Source organism: Falco peregrinus, chromosome 7 (assembly GCF_023634155.1).
Source record: "Falco peregrinus isolate bFalPer1 chromosome 7, bFalPer1.pri, whole genome shotgun sequence".
NCBI lineage: Eukaryota > Metazoa > Chordata > Aves > Falconiformes > Falconidae > Falco > Falco peregrinus.
In genome coordinates, this window is record NC_073727.1 from 51,327,213 (window position 1) to 51,348,122 (window position 20,910).

The 20,910-nt window shown below is 45.2% G+C and overlaps 1 long non-coding RNA gene across 3 annotated transcripts in view; it reads left to right on the forward strand.

The window, feature by feature from the left end:
* LOC114010350 (uncharacterized) overlaps positions 1–8,116 on the forward strand; it is a 32,068-nt gene extending 23,952 nt beyond the window's left edge. For 2 of the 3 annotated variants that reach the window (XR_008748257.1, XR_003551737.2), the window contains exon 4: positions 7,381–8,116. This is a non-coding gene — a long non-coding RNA (uncharacterized LOC114010350). Of the gene's footprint in view, positions 1–1,062 lie in introns of all 3 variants that reach the window. The other variant, XR_003551736.2, reaches the window with a different exon arrangement.
* The last annotated feature ends 12,794 nt before the right edge of the window (positions 8,117–20,910 follow it).

Here is a 20,910-nt window from a genome sequence, read left to right on the forward strand (position 1 = left end):
CTTAAACCACTGTGTCTGAGTTCAAAATGGCACTGTGTCTGCATGCATCCCCTCTGCCAGGGCACAGGCACATGCTTCCGTAAAACTTGTCAGAGGTAAGGTGCTGCTGAGAGCTATGCATCATCAAGTGCAACCCTATGCATTCGTAAAGATTAATGAATTGGGAGGAAAAGCGCTTTTGCTGTGCTGCTGCTATTTCAATATGAAAGTGATACCCTGAAATGCTCTGTTCTACTTCAGTAGCTCTAAGAGGAGCCTTTCTCCAGAGGGTTTCAGTACCCAAATTAATTGAAGTAACTCCAAAGGGCTCTTTTAAATCTAATTCCCTCCCCCATGTTTGCAGTCTCTTCTTCCCCCTGCCCCCCCATGTTTGCAGTCTTTGCAGTCTCTTCCCCCCCCCCCCCCCCCCCTCCATGTCTACACCCTCTTTTGAACAAAAAGCTTTAAAATGCTTTTCTGGAAAGGACTAGAATGTAATTCAGATGAAGTTAATGTGAAGTCAAGGTTGATAGCTCATGTCCCTGAAGCCACTGGCAGTGGTTGAGCACCAGCGAGTGTGAGACAGGAGTTCAAACACAACTGTGAAACTCGTGAGTGAACTGAACAAAGAGAGGGCTGGAGGCTGGGGATCACTGCTCCCCCTCCTCCCTGTGTGGCTTTCTCAGCTTACGCTGAACCCTTTGATCACTGTCCAGCGCAGGGTTACAAGGCAGCCTGGGCCAGGGCCAGGGATGTATACACGGGTGGAGGCTGCTGTAACCTGCGGGTGGAGGCTGCTGTAATCTGCTCTTGATCCACCCTGTACCCTTATTTCCATAAACACTGCTGCACATCACAGTGGGGTGCATCACTGCCGGTGCTCCTTCAGCTGAAACACAGGACTGTCCCTGCCAAGCACAGCTCCTTTTTCCAGAAAACTCTCTGATAACAACATTTCAGACAAATATGCCTGTATTTTGTAACCACCACTCTATTTTTGTCAGGTGCATTTGTATTTGATGCTGAAATCTAAGACTGTGAGTACAATAGTGCTATTGAGTGCACAGTGTTCCTGTCTTTCAGAAGTGGCTGCTCTGGGATGGCTGCATGGCTGAGCATGGCTAGCTTGGGAAGGTGATGCTCATGGCAAGAGCACTGCCAGGATCTCACCTCAGGAAGCACTTCCTCGAGACCACCTGCTTCAGGGCAGTATTTTAGCTCCATATTCCTCTAACAGGGATTCTAGGCCTGGGCTTAGTGGCTGTTGAGAACTCTTGAGTCCAAGAGTTCTTACAGATATGTTACCACTATCATTCATACTTAATTGTTGACATGGTAACATGCAAAATGAGCTGAAACTCTTGAAGACAAAGGCTAATTGGCTCTAAGGTAAAGTGGATGGGAATTAGCGGTGGAGGCGTAAGCTATGGCCCCTTGTGCTTTTCGGTTACATTTGTTTGTGGCCATTCCTCCAGCAGCAGGTGGAAAGAGGGACCTGGTTCCTCTTGTCTGCCTCTGCCATTGTGTCTTCTGAGAAGTTACCTCCAGCACAGTGGCAGAAGTAGACTTTTTGTGAATGAACACTGTCAGCAGCAGGCTGCATGTCAGCTCTTCTGAAAACCTCTGTTTTCTATTAAATCCTACAGCAAACCTGATATAGGTTCCACTCTATGATTTCTATGGGATGGTCAGAAGATCCTAGAGGAATTATACCATTCCCTATCAAAATCTCTCTGGCTAGCTCCTACAGTACAGTCTTGCATTACCCTCTTGTTAAATGACACCGGATTTTCCCAGACGGTAGATCGACTACCCCTAATATATTGCACAAAGGATGTTGCAACCCTGCTATTATTATTCTAGTGCAAATGCTGAAACTGGTTGAAGAGAATTTAGAAATCTGCCCTTCTCTCTTCAGTTCCCCCCCCTCAAATTACTTCAAAGGTTGGTGAAATGAATTTTGCCCAGACAGATGAAAAGCAGTGTCACAGTGTCTTCTCATTCCTGCAGGTTTCTGCCGAACAGGGCTAAGGCAATACACAGGCAAGTGCCTGGAGCAGGACACTGCAAAACCACCACGAGCCTCCCGGTGCTGCAGCTCAGAGTCCAGCTGACACCACCGAGAGGGGCCAAGACATGTCAGGGCAATTACTCATGGCTTGGGCATGGGTAGTGGTGTGCCCTGTGTGGTGCTGGCAATACAAAAAAGCTGGCCTGACTTGGTGGTAGAGCTGCTGTCTGGCACCCTGTGGGACCCCTCTCCTCCCTTCCTGCTGCCTGTGGCCAGGAGACAGCTGGGTGTGCTTGGCTCCTGCCCTGGGACAGCAGCACTGGATGCTGACTACCCTTCCAATGCATGCTCTGGTGTAGCTTGGTAGTTACAGTGACAAAAGTCCTCCCTTGGAGATGAAGGTAATCTATTTGGTGCTCAATCAAGAAATAATTAATCTCTTTGTATAGGGTAGAAGATGAAGCTGTAGGAGCCTGAGATACCTTTGTGCTTATTTACTTATTACTGGACCCACACCAGGGACTGGTGCCTCTGAGGCAGCATTAGGAGACAGGACAAATTCCCAGAGCTGCTCCCTGCAGAGTGCCCCAGCACTTGATGTCACCCCTGGCACAGCACCCAAATTGTTTAACAATGTCCATCAGCCCCAAAGATGTGAGAAGGATACGGTCCTTATCCTGAGCCTGAATTGCAGGACTGCCCTGAGGTGAGATGCTGTGGTGGGTACAGCAGGAGGGCAAAATGGATCTGGTTTAGGAAAGCTACCTGTCTTTAAGGTGATTTTAAATGTTCACATTTTTTATGCAGCATTTTGGAACGTTTCAGCTACTCCCATTTGGAATTCAGTTCCTCTCCCTGTTAATCAATAGCAGGCCTTAACAAAACAATATCTCACAGGAGACACAGGCACACAGTGCTGAACAAAGCAAAACAGCCACTGGCTTACAGCAACAATTGCTGCTACACAATGGGTTTTCAAAGCTCAGTATATATTTTGTCCCTAGTGGGAAAACCATAACAAGACTGAATTAGTGGCTAGGCTTGCCAAAGGGAGAAATTAAAGTGCGATGGCTTGTCTGACACCTTGAAGTAGTTTTATTTATTTCTGGAGGAGAGGACAGTGTGAGAAAGTAAGGGGCCGCTTAGGGAAAACTATTTTCTGTTGCTTTCCGAAGTGTGATGTGGTTCTTCATGCCTGAGGGCTTGGTCCACGTTGGGGATCAGTAGTACCTTCTGGTGAGAGGGCTCCTGAGAGGTGCTGGCGAGTATGGGGATGCTGCCTGCGGCGCTGGGGAGGCACCGGGGTGGAGGGAGGAGTGTGGCTTTCAAGGGGCGGATGGGCTGGGAGTCCCTTGTCCCTGCTGGGGGAAACTGGGGGCTGGTTTGCAGGTGGTTGGTTGGAGAAAGAAAAGGGAGAGACTATGTGAGAGCAAAGCAAATTCCCTTCCCTGCACATGGTCACCTCTGAGCTTGCAAACTTAACTGCTCATCTGTGGATCTTGACAGCTCCTTGCTCTAGCACTAATGGGTTTCAGGAGCTCCCAGTGAGCTGTAATCGCCTTGGTTCAGGGCTCAGCTTGCACCTTTACAAGCACCTTCACCCCTTGCTGTTAACCTGTGGTCTCCTTTATTCAGCAGCTAAGCTTGTAAATTCATGTAACCAAATAGCTAGCGCTGTTAACTGCCCACACGAAAGTGAACAACACATCCATCTTCCAGAGCCCAGCCAGCAGCCTAATGACACTCCTTGCCGTGCTCACAGGTACCCTTTCAGATGTAACTAGCTCTGGCCCTGCAAAAACAATTATTTCGGCGCTCGCATAGGACATGTGGCTCATCTGGATGGAGGAGGGAGGCTGCCTGGGCAGAAGGCTTCCCACCAATGGTCCCCATGCACCACTGCCCTGTGCCATCATTGCCCCATGCTGTGGTCTGATAGCTGTCAAGGGAGACCACCCTGCAGGCGAGCTGTGTGTCATGCCCTGGAGCAGAAGCATGCTTGCAGTGGTTTTATTTTGGGTTGTGACCAATGTTTGAGAAGTCTTTTCGAAAAGCTGTGCCTCAGTTTCCCTGTCCATAAACTTGAGTGTAATTTCCTGAAATAAAGCACCACTGGGAGGACAGCTGCTAATGAAACACTAAGTGATGCTGAGGTGTCTGGCCTTTCTTGCCAAAGTCAGTGGCTTGAATCCTCTAGTCTTGAAATTAATCTCTGCAATAAGATTGTCTGGATGCAGATCTGGTTTCCTACGAAATGAGGCTCATGCAGTTGCTCTGTGTGGGGGGGGGAGTAGATGCATCAGACCCCTTCCAAGTTGTCCCTATCAGCTAATTGCAGCCCAGCAGGGCAGAGAGGTACAGTACTCATGGACAGTAAATCCTGTAAGCTCTGAGGAAATACTCATTGCAAGCTCTTTCTCCTGCTTCCAGCTCAAGGGAAGCTGGGTTGCAAGTTCACCCTTTACTAGAGACCCCACATGGGAGCTCAGCTGGGGACACTGCTCACAGGAAACAAGGCTTGGCTGCTTCTGCCGTTGCTTGTGTTACTACTTGTTATCAAAGGAGAAAAAGTGCAGCTTTCTGTCTGCAAATAACATAGACCTGCCATTGGCAGAGAACTAATATGTTCCCTTTCTCACCCCAAAGCAATCACAAGCAATCAAAGCTGGGTGTATGTGAGCTGGCAGGGGTTGAATGGACATTGCTTTTCTTTATTTGCTGGCTGCTTACCTGGTGCAACAGGCAGTCTGGGAGAATTTCTTAATTAAACAGGCTCTGGACTGGGTGGCACACATACGCTGCCAATGGGCATTATAAAAGAGCAGTTATTGCACTTCAGCTTGGGAAATGTGCTGGTGTAGTTGTATTGTTAAGAAAAGTCTTGGAGGAAGGGAGAGAAGGAACCTGGGCCCTGGTCTCCACTCCAAAGACTGTTTGTTGTGTTTATGTTAAACATCGCTGGATCTAACCTCAGTGGAGAGTGGGTGGAGGGCTAATTTGAGCTGCCTTTGAAAACAATTTTGAGCAATGCACAGCAAGATCTCAGGGAAACAATGTTTATAATCTATATCCTGCCTCAAACTGCATAGGCACTGCACTCTTGCCCCACTGCCAAAATTAGCAGCAGTCATCAGGAAGCAGCTGGTGTCTCAAGCATGAGCCCTTGTGTTCAGCCATCGCTTGGTAGCTTTTATATAGTTATATAGAGAGTTTTTCCTGGTTATTGAGCATCACCTACTCTTCACCTTTGCAGTGGCAGCAGGAAACCTCTCGTATGTGGAGCCTGATCCAGTGTCCTTAATCGTGCGTGGTTCCCGCTGATTTTAGCAGGAGACTTGCTTTGTGGTGCGCAGGAGAAATGTGTCCCTCAAGGAGTGGACTGTCTTCTGTCCTCCCTGAAAGAGGGTGGGGAATCCAGTGCTTTGCTGTCTGTCTGCCTGTACATCATCAAAAGCGTACAGGCTATGATACACAGTCCTTAGATTTAAATAGCATTAAAATTTAGATTTCAATATTAGGGATTTTGCCAAGCTAGGTAATACTGAGTTGAGAGTGTTTGTCAATTAGCCTTCCCAACCATTAAATCCAGGTTGCTTTCAGTTTTTAATTGACTCTGCATAAATTAGTGCACCCCTTCCTTTAGTCTTTTTGAAGATGAGTAGCCGCTTCTCGCTCCAGTCTGGGCTTGGGAATATTTGAGAAGTGGCAGTGTGTTAATTTCTGCCCCAGAAGAACTTTGCAGGAGAAACAGCTCTTTCAGTTGTTCGGTGGCCACAATACATTTGAAAGACTTGGTGTCAGGGTGTTTTGTAATGATTTAAAATATTAAATAACGCAAACTAACAGAAATAAGGCAAAATACATAACTTGGGGGAGGGGTTGGAGGCAATCCTGTGCTGTCCCTTTAGCTCTTGCAGTTTTTACTCTGATAAACAAGCTTCGCTTTCCAGAAGGTTGAGACCTTTGTCCTGTCTTTGTGACTGTTTTACTCCCATTTTGTCCAGGGTAGGGAGGAATAAATAATTTTGGCTTTCCTGCTGTTTCTGCATCTCCGATGGCTTCTTCACCAGGAAAGAGGAGAGAAACAATGTGGAGACCCTGCTCATTCTTTACTATTTTCCCTTTTCTTTCTCATCACCAAAAGACAGAAGAGGGAAATGACGGCAGGCACTCAAATATCCACTCATCTTTTTCAATTCAGCTCTTTAACTGCTTTTGTTATCCAGTGGCACGATGGTCTTTGGCTCATTATGTACTGGCTTTTTAATTTAAATGTATCCCCATTAGGGAGCCAAAAGATCCAGTCTTAGAGTTCTTTCATATGATTTGTCTAACCACCCTCTAAATTATTTGTCATGGCTGTGAACCTCTGGAGATTTTTTTTTCTTTTTTCTTTTTTCTTTTTTTTTTTTTTCTTTTAAGCACTATAATTTGATCCAAAACATCTGTAAGAAATCACAACTGACCTCCCATCTGGGCAACAGCTCAGCTGTGTCCTAAGGCTGGGTAGCGTCAAGTGTGTGAGCTCTGTTTCAAAAGCCTAAAGTTCCTGACATGGTGAAATTCCTTTCTTACATGTTTGTTGACAGAAGGCGGGCAGGGCAGGGAAGGGAAAGGAAGGGAAGGGAAAGGAAGGGAAGGCAGGATCAAGATGCTGTGCCGCTAGGCCAGAAGTGAGTGGAACATCTTGTTACGGAAATGGCCTCAGAAATGCTCCTCCCTGCATTAGAAAATTAGCTATTTAAAGCAGGATCGATTGCTAGTCTTCTTTGCCACTGTTGTCATTTGGCTCTGTCATGTGTAAATAATATTTTCTCATGAAAGAAAACTTCGAGTAATGACAGTGCTCCTCTGGCCACGTCCTGTTCCAAAAGGGAGGAATCAGCTCATCCCTGGAAATGGTGTCTCCCTCTGAAGGAAAATCTAGGACCTGTGTTTTGTTTTTCTCTAAAACTTTAGATGAGTAAATTTCGAGCCCCAAATGCCATCAGAGTGGTACAAATGCATCCCAATATCTAAGATGCATTTGAGCACTGGAATTACATAGGACAGTACTCATGTGAAGGCAAAAATATGTGGAGAAAAACAAAAAAACTATGTGACTTAGAGCAAAACCCACTTTCCCACAAGATCTGTATCATCAAAGTAGCAATACGTGCTTTAAAGGAGTTCTTCAAAACAGATTGCTTTACTTTTACCAGTGTCAGTGAGCAAAAATCCTTTTATTCTTGGCTCATCACAGTTCCCAACCTCTCATAGGGTGAGGTCACATCTTTCAAAAAAACTGGAGTTATCAAACACACAGAAATGAAAACTCGCCCCTCTGTGTTTTGTTAGCTATGTTCTGCTTATGTTTTTTCCTTTCTCCCTCTTAATTTTTGATTTTCCAGGGAGATTAACCCACACCCGGCTTAAGCACCCTCAAACCTTCCTGAAGTTGAGATGCACATCTGGATCCCAGATCTACAGCTCAAGCCCATCGCTGTTTGTTATTGTTTGCATTGCTTCAGGCCCTGCTTAGGGATTGTACAAAGTGTTCTTTAAAAAAAAATAAATATTGAAATGTCCACACAGCATTTGAGAGAAGCACACTTCTGTAAGGTGCTGGTGCTTGATCGTTACAGAAGCACAGAAAAGAATCTCTGGGGGTCATGTAGGGCATTGGGGCTTCTGAAAAAAAAATATTTTTACAATATTAGGGGCTTGGAGTCATCCACATTTCCATGAAAGCCCCTGTACCAAGTGAAGGGAGAGCCTCTGAAGAGTGTTCAAATGTCTTGTGTACGGAAAGTTAAAGAACTCACTTGGCACAGGGATTGGAGGAGATCTAGGCCAGCTGAACGTGGCTTTTAAAGGCTGGGATTTCTTCTCATGCTGACTAATAAGTCCTAACAGAGAAAGAATTGTTGAACAAACCTGTTGCTGATTCTTGAAGGTTGAGGAGAAGCAGTAGAGCTGCTGGAGATGCCAGAGGTACGGATCATCTTGTCTGTCTTATACTTATCCCCCTGCCCCCAAACTCCTTGTTTTATTTTTATTGGGATTTTTGTCTGATGAACCCTATTAAACACATCACTAGCATTGAGATTTGCCAATTCCAATAAACCCATCTGCTTTATTAACTAACTGCAGTCTCTGGAGTGTTTCTCACCGGCTGAGACATGAGCAGCCCTTTCTGCCATCTCCAGTGCTGTGTGTCAGCTCCGGGAACAATGGGAGGGGACCCAGGAGGTCGCAGGCAGGAAGCACCACTTCCCCTGGATAATTAACTGGCTGGGAGACTGAGGAATGAAGATAGCACATGAGACACACACAGTACAAACTGCTGAAACAATAAACAAACAAACCAACGACCAGCACTTCCTTTTCTTATATTGTTAAGGCTGCTTCCTTAGTTCAGGTTGCCTGAAACCCACCCCTCAAAAAGCAGCTTTTTAGGTTCACTAATTCTTAACCTCTTCGCTGCCAGTTCTTGCTGAAGGCACAAGTCAACATTTGCCAAAGTGATGGCCATCATAGGGCCTACTGCTCCTCCTCGGGGCTTGCTGGAGAAACTGGAAATCCCTGTTTCTGAAATGGTAAAAGCACTTCTACCAAAAATTCAGTGAAGGGAGAATTAGTTTGGCTGTAAGGCTGCATGGCTGTAACACCCTGGGACCAGGACGGTGCCCCAAGTAGGTACCAGCATCCGGCCTGGGAGGTAACTCAATCTAGCTCTTAGACCGTTGATTTCCAGAGAAACTGGCCTCAGAGCCAAGACCTGGAGGGAACCTGGATCAGGGCTTTGCGGCTCAAACCCAGCTCCTGTATCACCCTCCAGTGTGCCATTGTTTCACCATGTCTATCAGAGGGGGGTCAGCTGCGGCACCGGTGCTCTCTGACCTCCACACCAGTAAATATCTGACTGCACACTTCCATTGGGATCCTCTTCTCTGACTCCAGGAAGGACTTCTTCCCACAGTTTCCTCCCTGTCCAAACCACTCTTTGCTGTTTAGTTGTTTCTGACCTGTTAACACCAGAATTATGAAAGCGGGAATCAGGCAACGGCAACCTCCTCTACCCCAGGTAATTTTTGCAGATGTCACATTGAAGAGCAGCCAGGGACTATCCTTGGCTTTGTGTGCAGTGCATCATGTGTGTTTTATCCCAAGGAGGCTGGTGCTAGTGGCACTCAAGAGCTGAGGTGATGGCGTAGGCCTGCATCCATCATATACTGGTACTGGTTGGTGGATCTTGCTCCACCATGTCCTCAGCCAGCAAAACACACATGTGCAGCCACAGACAGTTGGGGAGAACTGGGCTGATCCCACTGGAGCTGGAAAATTGCTTTTCAAGAGAGATGCTGATGTTTCTCCCCATCAGCCTGCAGACTGGGAGCAAGGCAGGAGCAGGGGTGCTAGGGGGGGGGCCATGGCCCATCCCTGGACTTGTCACCCCAGCAGCACCAGCAGAGGCTGTCCTGGGACAGGTCCTGCCTGCTTCTGAGTGCTCCCAACTGACAGCTTATTTGTTATTACTTTAAATACCCACTGTTTGTGTTAAGCACAGCAAGAAGTCTAGTAAACTGAAATGGTGACATTTAAAAAACGAAGTCGCTCAAGTAGATGTTTAATCTTTCTAATAAGAAAGTTATCTGCTAAATGCCAAGTTTAACAGTTATGTAGTAAGTCCATATCAAAACACAGATAATGACTGGTGGAGTATGGTTTAGCAACTGGTATTTAATTAACCTATAAAGTCTTTCTTGCTTAATTGAAATTACACTTTTAGCCCACAGACTAAGGTGCAGAGCTGGCAGTTCTGTCAGTAAAACAGTTGCTTTAAGCACTGTGGCACCTGAGGCTATGTGGTGGCTGTAAGCACTGGGTGGCTTTCTGCATGGGGGTGCTGCTGAGGGACACTTTCAGGCTGGCTTAGGGTCTCTCTTCTCCCTTCTACCCTGCCCTTCCTGTCAGAGGAGCTGTGACTGCCATTATCCTGCCTGCCAGCTCCTCCAAAGTCCTCCCTGGTGGCTTTGTCCCCTCACTGGAGCGTGGTTACAAAATCTGCTGCACCAAGCCATGCACTGGCTGCTGCCAGCTCCAGTACACAATAATGTGGATCAAGGCAGGCGTACAGTGGGAATCTCCAGGGCTTCCTGCACCTCTAGGTGCATAGAAGATGATGGTCATAGGGCACCACATGGAGGAATAATGAAAACCAATTACAGAGATTAGGCAGTGTGATAGGAAACCTGCCACAATTGTGCCTTGTCACAGAGATGAAGAAGATCCATGATCTGCCACAGACACCACTGGGTGCCCTTCAGCTTTACTCAGAGCTGGAGCCCCAGCAGCGCTCTGCAGTGTTCTCCACCATGATGGGCCACCTCAGCTCGGATCCTCTGCTGTCACGCAGGAAATAGGCACCTGAAGAAATGGTGAGTGGCGTGAAAGGGCTGAGACAGCGGATCCTGCTGCTCTGTTGTGACTGGCATCTGCTGTGTGTTCACGGTGTGTTTTGTTGAGTGGGGTGGGAGTGGGTCCTTGAAGAACCGCTCTCCCTCTCCTTGGGGAAATCAGCCCCCCTCTAACTGAGAAATGCTTCACTCCCTGGCAGGTTTCCACCCTTAGCGCCTGGTATATTTTGGCACATTTCAGGGCTCAGTGAAGTGTTTTTGAAGCTTTTCCTTTGCTGCTGCCAAAATCCCTCTGTGTCACAGTATGTGTCTCCACAGCACAGAGTCAAGTGGAGGCATGATGGATTTGCAACGTTCAGCCTTCAGTGAAAAGGACGAAATGTGGAACAAACACTTCCTAAGCACAAGTCCTTCCAAGGGGTTTCCAACACCCAGAGTCACTTGTATGGTGCCACTCCCCTGAAATCTGCAAAGTGATGCTGTGTTCAACCAACTGCTGAAAGCTGAGGTGGAAGAGTGGTGCTGTGAGAACAGCTTTGAAGGGAGCTGGGAAGGGGCAGGTGAGCTGGTATGTCAGGGAGGCACTGTACAAAACCCCATTCCTATTTTCATGTCATGAATCAAAACTTCCACCCAGATCTCCTTGATAACTGATTCATTACTGCACGTCATACTAACAGCAGGCCTCTGCTATATGCCTCTTTTCACAGTGTTAAACAAAAAGCCGTGGTTTACAGTTTAAATATCTTTATTTCTTGTGGAAAAGATGGGACATGTGCTTTTCAGGACTTGATGTATGGCATACGTGAACTGTGCGAGAGATGATGGAAACTTTTTTAGGCAGCGATAGCTCTCCTTTGCCCTTTTTGTAAAAGTGCGGTGATTCTGTACAACGAAGTTGCTTCGAGAGCCTTAAGGAACAGCGCAAGTAGAAATGTAAACCAGCTCCCTGTTCTCAGAAGACCAAAACACAATCCCTGCCTGGCTGTGGCAATGAAAATAACATCACAGCACTCTTCTGTAACGATCCCCTAGATCCTCAAAACCCTCTGTATGCTGTGCTTGAGAGACTCCTAAGAGCAGAGAAACTTCATTTGCAGTCACAGGATTGAAAAAGCAGGTTTCCTTCCTCTCTCTGTGTAGTCCTTGTCAGTTTAGTTAATATCCTGAGTCCATGTGAGGCAGCAAACGTCACTTGGGGAATTGCCAGGGTAAGGGCAGCATGCCTGCTCTGCTGTCAGTTTTTCCAGCCCTTGCACCTCCTACTGAAGAATGGAAAAGGCACCTGACTGTGTACATTGAAGGACATAATAACACAGGCTGGGCCAGTGGGGAGCTTAGCTTGCATGATAACTCTGACTGTAAACCTGGGTGGATGACTGAAGAAAAGGGAAGAATGCAGACTGGAAAATACAGGCAAGAGATGTATGTGATGACTTGCCTCCTTTCCAGCTTTGGGCAATGAGACTGTCCTGAGCAGCTGAAAGTAAACGTCAACTCATGTGTGGCATGCCAGAGTATTTTGAGACAGGCAGAACATAGTAACATAATTCTTGATTTATCTACTCTGTTTAAGGTCAATCTGGCCTTTTCATTACATGTCTGCAAAAGGAGAAACTCATTCATAAGTGGAGAAGCAATGCTGTCCTGGACAGCAACATGTCTGACTGAAATGTGGTAAACAGACAAAAAACCATCCTAACTGATGTGACTGTCCTGTACAGAAGAGGTTCATCTCCTTTTGTGCAACATATAGCATAAAAAAAGGCATTGTTCATTAAGTAGTCCCAAACTAAATTTTACTAACTATAATGCCTTGCACAACTTAATTTTGTGTTTTGTCGAGTCAGGCAAAAGAAAGGACCTGGCTGTGCAGCACTGATATGGAGGAACCCTCAGGACCAATATTCAGGTCCTACCATTGCCTGCATTATATGTAAGAATTAGTCTCATCTCAAATATTTAAGAAATAGTGTCATCTCAAAATGCAAAACAGCAGCTAAACAGCTAAATAACAAGGGGAGAGGACATACTGCAGTTGTGCTGGTGGTGGGTGGAGGCAGCGGTGCCCCCAACTCCTGCCTGTAACTGTGCCAATACGATGTCTGGGATGCGCAAGGGATTTTGAAGCTCTGGGACCTTTGGCCTTCCCTTTCTCCCCCGATGGCAGGGCTTGCAGTGCTGGGTGGACAACAGAGGTTGGTGTTCATAGGTGCTGAGCAGCTGTTACATGATTGCCCCAGCTGCAAGGAATTGGCCTGGAGCTGCCTCTCCATCCTGTGCCCCAGTGATGGTGAGCATCAAGACCAGATGGTTGTGCCGGGGCTGGGACATAGGGCGTCACGCAGCCAGTGCAGCATGGGGAGTTTCGTACTCCTGAGAAAAATAGTTGTGCCCTGGTGCTCCTGGCCTCTCCCTAAACAGTGAATGGGTGGTCTTCTGCAGACTTCTGAAGCAGCTGGTGACACCCGCCTAAGGACCATGTGTATTTAGAGTAATATATAGACACACACAGAATTTGCCAGAGCCAGTATGCCTGCAGATTGGGGTGCAGGTGAGCTGTCAGAGCTGTGAGTGCTGGAGGATGATTTCCACTGTTTTCTGCAGTGTGTATGACCACAGCATGATGGTGGGCAGCAGAGAGAGGAGGCAGAGGCTGGGGATGAACACTGACTGTGTCTTTCTAGCATTCTTCCCCATGAAGACACAGCTTGATTCAACTAATGGCAGTCATTAGGGATAATACTTTGGTGAGGATTCCAGAGCTCCTTTATAATTAACCCCAGGGAGCTTCTATTTTTTTCTACCTACAGTAACCTGTCATATGTGCCTTTTGCTTCAGGTTGGTTACCTTCACCCCCACCCTCTCCCCAGCCCCCCAATTCAAGATGAAATTTTACTTTCTCCATTCATACAGAAATGGGGCATCCCTGATGGAAATAGCTCTCCTGCCACCTCTTATATCTGTGAGCTGATAAAGATGAAGGGTGTTTTGGGATCCTGGCCAAGAGTGGCATCTATAAAGTTCTCTTAATAGCTGCTGTTCTAAAGGCGTGGGCCAAAAGTGGCATGAACATGTTAAGTGGCTTGGTGATACCTCTGCTAGAATCAGAAACACTTCAGGGATTTGATGTGGTTAGTCCTCAAAAGACATCCAAGAAAAAGGTATTTTTAGTTCCTGTTTTCCTGGTGGGGAGATTAGCTAAAGCAGAATTTAGTTTTAGATTTGGGTACTTCTGCCAATTAATTATTTGCTGAGATTTCTAGTTCCTTAATGGAATGAGCATTAATACACCCAAAGCTGAAATGAGACCCAGCCAGGGCTCTGCTCCTCCTTTGTTGTCTGTCTCTGGCCCTGACCTGTTCACACCAGTCACGTCCAGCAAGAAGGATATGTATGTTGTTAGCAGATGTAAGTGGATGTCTGCTCAGTGGCTGTGTCTGTCCTTCTCCCAGGATATCCTGGGATAACCTGCAAGCTTATGATTTTCCTGAACTTTAGGTTCAGTCCACATTTTGTATTTAGCTTCAATTTGTGACTCTTGCCTATACATTTTTATAATTAGCACTTGAATCTGCTTGTGCTTTTGGTCTTTGCACTATCCAGTGGCAATGAGTTCCACAGCTTAACTTGGTGCTGTCTGAAAATATACCTCTTTTGCTCCTTTTCAATCTGCAGCCTGATGATTTCTGTGACAACCCCCACATTTTGCATTTGCAAGGAATAGTGAGTAATATTCCCCGCTGAGTTTCTAAAAGCACTTCTTATAATCATTCTTGACATCCTGCATGATTTTCTTCAATCACATATCTCCTTTTCCAAGCTAAGGAGCCCTACACCATTTAATCTTTTCTTATATGCCAGCTCTATCACTGATGATAATTCCATACTTAATAAAATATCCAGGTACCACCAAGAATTAATAAATTGCCCAAACAGACCAAGTGAAGAATTTTGTTTTCTAACCTTGTCACACAGAAGCCACATTCAAGACACAAGGAGATGCAGCATGAAAGGTAACTGAAGTTTCTCTGGAAAATTACTGCCTTAGCATAGCATAATGTATTGCACTTTCTAGAAATCAGTTTTCACCACCAATTCAACAGCACAGAAATCTGAGCAACTGCCTTAAAGTTATTACCCAAATTAAATATGTCTTAGCACTGGCCTTTTAGTGATAAGATCTGAAATGAGAATATTTTTCAAGAGTTTCATATGATACATACTCATGAGAACAAATTACACGTGTTATACCTACAAATACCCATGGCCATGTATTTTTAATTTAACTCAGATACTGATGTCAGTAACCAGAAAGACAACACAGATGCTTTGGGTCTCAGACCCAGATGTTTTGGTCGCTGTAACAACACCTGTGCTGGCTCCTTTGGCAGCACTAGCAGCCCCAACACAACTACTGTTGCTGCACAGCCCTCAGAGGAGCAAACAAGCCTGGTCCTGCTGCAGGGGAGCCTGGGCAGCAGCCTGAGTGGGATGCAGAGGTTTTTCTCCATTGCAAAGTTACCCCAGAAGCTCAAGGGAAAGCATGAGTGAAGTTGTTAATATTTTACTCCCTTTGTTCTCTGAAAAGCAGAAGAAAGAAGGACAGAGCTTGTTGTTGCTTAAAATAAAGCAGGTGGGTTTTTTTGGCTTTGGACTTTTTCTCTGTTTACATTAGGATTTGCAAAACGGGAAGGGTCAGAGATGTGAACACCCCTGTCAGGCACCTATGTCAAAGTGGGAAGAAATGGCAATGGCTCAAAAGTTTTGGCAACCAGCAATACAGGGAATTCATCTGAACTGTAACTTAATGAGTGGGCTCCCCTGCATAACCAAATCTCTCAGGGTCACTGGCATGATTTAATCTCAGTGGTTTCATTTCACACTTGTTAATAAGGTTAATAAGTTAGTCTTTCTTTCAATGACTTTGTAAGTATACCTTAAGAAAGGCAGGGTGAAGGTGGAGAAGCAGTTGATTAGAAGGGTGAAAGCCCAGCTAGAACTCAGGGTGGCCACTGCTGTAAAAGATAATAAATAATATCTTTACAAATACATCAGAAACAAAAGGAGGGCCAAGGATAATCTCCATCCTTTATTTGATGCAGGGGGAACTTTGCCACAAAGGTTCAGGAAAAGGCTGAGGTACTTAATTCTTTCTTTGCCTCAGTCTTTAATAGCAAGACCAGTTACCCTCAGGGTACTTGGCCCCCTGAACTGGAAGGCAGGGATGAGAAGGAGCAGGATGAGGTCCCTACAGTCCAGGAAGAAATGGTTAGTGACCTGCTACTCCACTTAGACATGCACAAGTGTATGGGCCGGATGGGATCCCCCCGAGGGTACTGAGGGAGCCGGCAGAGGAGTTTGCCAAGCCACTCTCCATTATTTATCAAATTCTGGCTAACCGGGAGGTTCCAGAAGACTGGAGGTTAGCCAATGTGACACCCATCTACAAGAAGGGCAGGAAGGAGGATGCTGGTTGACAGCTGGCTGAAAATGAGCCAGCAGTGTGCCCAGGTGGCCAAGAAAGCCAATAGCATCCTGGCCTGTGTCCGAAACAGTGTGGCCAGCAGGACAAGGGGAGCAATTGTCCCCCTGTACCCGGCACCGGTGAGGCTGCACCTCGAACCTTGTGTTCAGGTTTGGGCCCCTCACTGCAAGGCAGACACTGAGGTGCTGGAGCATGTCCAGAGACGGGCAATGGATCTGGGGAAGGGTCTGGAGCACAAGTCTGATGGGGAGCGGCTGAGGGAGCTGGGGGTGTTTAGCCCAGAGAAAAGGACGCTCAGTGGAGACCTTATCACTGTCTACAACTATCTGAAAGCAGACTGTAGGCAGGGGAGTGTTGGTCTCTTCTCCCAGGTTACAAGTAATAGGGCAAGAAGAAATGGCCTCAAGTTGTGATGGAGGAGGTTTAGATTGGATGTCAGGAAAAAGAATTTCACTGAAAGGGTGGTGAAGCATTGGAACAGGCTGCCCAGGGAGGTGGTGGAATCACCATCCCTGGAGGTGTTTAAAAAATGTATAGATGTGGTGCTTAGTGACATGGTTTAGTGATGGACTTGACAGCCCTGGGTTAACAGTTGGACTTGATGATCTCAAAAGTTCTTTTGCAACCTAAATGATTCCATGATTCTATGAAATACACTAGTCATAGACCACTTCTTTTTATTTGTGTGTTAATATACATTATATTTCAGTCTCAATGCCTTATATCAGCATGAACACAGGTGCCAGGCAGTGTTTGTACATATCTTCCAGAGAGGAGCAGCGCTTAACGATTTGGCAAGACATCAGTGTTTTGTTAAAATTCTCCAGGTATAACCAGGGACTTTCCTGTAATCAAATGAGTAGGTAGAGGATACAGGGGCTTGTTTTCAGGATTTTTTTCCACAGGCAGATTGTTATTACTGCTGAGAAGATGGGAGATATAATACAAATGACAAAATCTAGGTGATGGCTGTATTACCAAGCAGAAAACACAATCAGATGGAAAAGAGAAGTACTAGGACAAGTGTCTTGACAAGGTCAGATTGCATGCCAAAGGAGCTGCTTGGCCAGTGTGATGCACCACACCCAAACAAATTAACAAGGCTATTTGAGTTTGAAAAATTCTTGTTTCACTTAAAATTTGACTGAAAGCATTTGAAGAAAGGTGACCATTAAAGATTAGCAACAGAGAACAGGAAGGAATACATAGGTATATATTTTCCTTGTCAGTAAAGTATTTTCCAGTCATAAGAGTGTCTTGTGCTGCATGCTGATCTCGCAGATGGTGCAGTAAATCAGGGCTAACTCTGAGTGTCAGTGGAATTATCTTTGTGTAAATGGTATCGGAACTGGTCCCTAGCTGTGAAAGACAGGGATTGCCTTGGGGCACAAGCACAAATAGGAGAACTACAGGGTTTGGATTTTTTTTTTCTTTTTCTTCTTCTTTTTTTTTTTTGCCTTGGAGTCTGACTCGCTTTGTGACTTTGAGCATTTTGCATAATTCTTTTGCCTTGGTTTCCTCCCTGCAAAGTCAGCTGATAGTTCCAGAGGAGCTCTTGAGTGCAGAACTTTGATTATGGAAATTGCTATGGAAATGCTTGTTTATTACCATTAATGGAAGTAAAATACATTAGAAAATTTTAGCTCAGCCAAGGGACTTGGAGGGCAAAAGGCACCACAGATTCACCAGTAGCTGATTTTCGAAGTACCAGCTATTATTCCATATGATGAAGGAGAACTTTCAGCTTTAAAAGAAAGACGCCACCCAAGAGTGAAACAAAGAATACAATCCTGTGACTGCATGGATCAGACTTCAAAACTCAATAAAAGTTCCTTGTGACTTGCATGTGAATTCAATGTCAGGCAGCAATGACCACAAGCCCTTCTTCTTTGATGTCTGCTCAGCTTGTATTAAATTTGGGGGTGTTCTGCAATATCTCTGTAGATGCATAGGATTTGGAGGTCTTCTAAGGAGACACTCTTCCCCCCCGCCCTCATTCCTCTTCCAAAAGATGCACCTAACTTTTGGTTAAAGATTGTGAGGAGTGGGGTCTCTGTTGGTTGTCTGTACAGTGTCAGGAATATTCATTAATGCATGTGGACATGTTACCACAATAATCTTATTTGAATTTGAGACAAAGGATGCTCACATACAAAACACCCTACCTGTGTGCTTCATAGGCACTGACGTGCTGCCAGAAGGGAGCAAGCTGGCAATTTAGTAGCAGTGATAGATCAAAGCCAGAGAGTGATGTTTTCCTAATGTCTCAAATAATCAAGGGCTAAGTAAAAGAAAAAAGAACTTCTGAATATACACACTTTCTGGAAATAAAAATTCAGAAGCTTGCTCACTATGAATGCATCCTTCAGCTTTCTAATAGAGGAGGCTGGGGTATACCGACAGCAGAAGATTCCCAGCATTTACTGTGACTCTGGACATTGAAGATAGGATTAATTGTGCCTAAATGTGGCCAGGTGTCTGGCCTCCTCCTGCAATCAGTGGAGGAAAAGGTGATTTATCCAACCTCTCTCTGTCCCTGGGCTGTAGAGGGAACCTAGTTAGACCAGATACTAACTTGGAGACAGCTAAAATTAGCAAGATGAATTGCCCTTTTACTGCTTCATATGTTTAACAAATTGCACACTTTCCCTGCAATTGTGTATAAGGTCTCTGTTTTACGTGGAGAGAGAGAAGTGAGGCTGAGATGAACTGACTTCCCCAAAGACAGTCAGCAACAGAACTGCTATTCAAACACACGTGCATCTGATTCCAGCCCCTTTCTCCTACCTCCCCCGCTACCCCCTTCTTTCAGATTATACTGCCTGCCTAGGACAACAAAAAATAGTCTCTGTGCAGGAAACCATTTCCACTTCTCCTTATGGACATAAAGGAGGGTCAAAAAATATGGCTGAGTGGACCACCAACCAGCTCCATCAGGCATGTTCCGAGATTTAGGGTTGCTTGTGGGACATACAGGGCTCATTACCAAATTGCTCATTCCAGTTTCCTGAAGCTGGGTGGCAAGTTTCAGAAAATTTGACTTGTGAAGAAATATGCAGTGATTTACCTGCCTCGCCTGAGACAGCATTGCATCATTGCCGTTGCTGTCTTTGCTGAGCATATGGAAGCTGAGTGCTCCCTGGCTAGTATCCAGACATCCAAAAGTTAAATTGATAGAAATTGCCATGAGGGTTCTAGCTAATGGGAGACATAAAGAATGAAGCCTGTTTTATTTTTGCTTGTTTCTTTTCTTATGAGAGGTTTCTTCACAGAACAAACCTAGATACAACTGCATGCAGCGTATTTCTTCTGTCTCCCCCCTGGGGATGACTTACACCAAGTTGTGATCTGTTTTGTTGTTCCAGCCCATTGGGCTCATCAGTTTATTCAACTGACTTTTTAAATGACCCTATTTTTCTTGACTTTGGAAAAAGTGGCGAGAATCTAATTGCACTTCTGAGCACAGGGTATGATGTCAAGGCGGCGTGATGAAGGGAGGGGAGGGCTCTGCTTCGCAGGAGGGGAAGAGCTTGCTGGACAAGCCTGTTGGGGTGGCTTGGGTGATTTGCACATCAGTCATCAGTATACAGGATACATTTTAAGCCACATAGCTGGTGTCTGCACAATCCGGTGCAGATGCTTAGTAGTTTCTTATCCACAGAGACAGATGTTACAGAGAAGCTTAGATATGCACCTGTAGTTAGATTAAACGTTCGAGGCCCTATCTTCTTCATGCCATTAGAGCTTGGGGTCCCTCTTCACAGGCTGCTGTATATGACCTCTCTGGACCAAACTGTAGATTAATAGCTCCACAGATGGAGAAATATTTTTTTTTTCCTAATTCACAGTTCTGTTTCATTTTATGTTCCTTGCTAGATTAAGTTTTAGAGCTCTCTGAGGTTGGTTTTTTGTTTTTTTTTTAATGCAAAGTGAGACTAGACATTTTTACTGTTGTACAGTTTTGAAAGCTTTTTTTTTCCTTTTTGCTATAAGCAAAACCCAGGAAATCAAAGGTGATTCATCTTTAAGCAGCAAGTGATTTAAACCAAACAATGCTTTTTGATTTATGATAATGAAAAAGATTGCAGACTGATGATGGGTCAGATGAAAACTCACACTGCACTGATTTTTATGATAAGTATCACTACATTCATGCACTCAGCTAATTCTTCGCTATCAGTTTTATTTGTGGGTTTTATTTATTTTAAAAGTTTTTGTTTAGGGAATTTATTGGCAGGGTGTGATTGGCAGCCTTGGAAAAAGAAGTCTGCTATTCGGAGAATGCATATAACATTTCCTTATGCAGCTCTGCCAGTGTGCCTCTACTTGTCAGGACCACAACAAGAGTAAAAGAACATAAGAACATCTTTCTGTGGTCAGATTAAAAGTCTGGCTTGGTATCACGCCTTCCACAGTGACTCTTAAGCAATGCCTGGGGGGAACCATGAAAGAAGAGGACACGCAGGGTGATACTTTCTCCCAAATATTCTACCAGCAACCAACAATTTGTGGCTCAGAGAGTTCCCGTGCTGGAGGCTAGCACATGAAGGCACACTCACAGCATTGCCACACACACACACACAGCATCCACAGCATCCTGTGGCAAGATGTACCACTTTCCTAATTAAATTTTTTTGTGACAAGACATTTTTTTGTTTTCTTTTTGGTTTTTTGTTTGTTTGTTTTGGGGCTTTTTTGGTCACCTGCTGCTTTCATTGGGTACTCCCCAGTTTTGGACTGGAAAAGGAATACCTATGTCCCTATCTCTTTGTCACTCACCGTGGGGGGACATTTGGTGTGTGAATCTTCCCTTCAGCAACACAATTTCCTTTTTTTTGCCAACTTAGATGATGACCATTAAAAACATTAAACATTAATGAACACTAAAAAATTGAGTCAGTCCCAATCATAAGGGTTTTGTTTAATCAACTGCTTTGTAATTTTTTAAGCTAAATCACGTATTTCTCTTGTGGATTTATAACTGCTGGAAGTATTTCTCTGTCATGCTTTTAATCTGTTTTATTTTATTTTT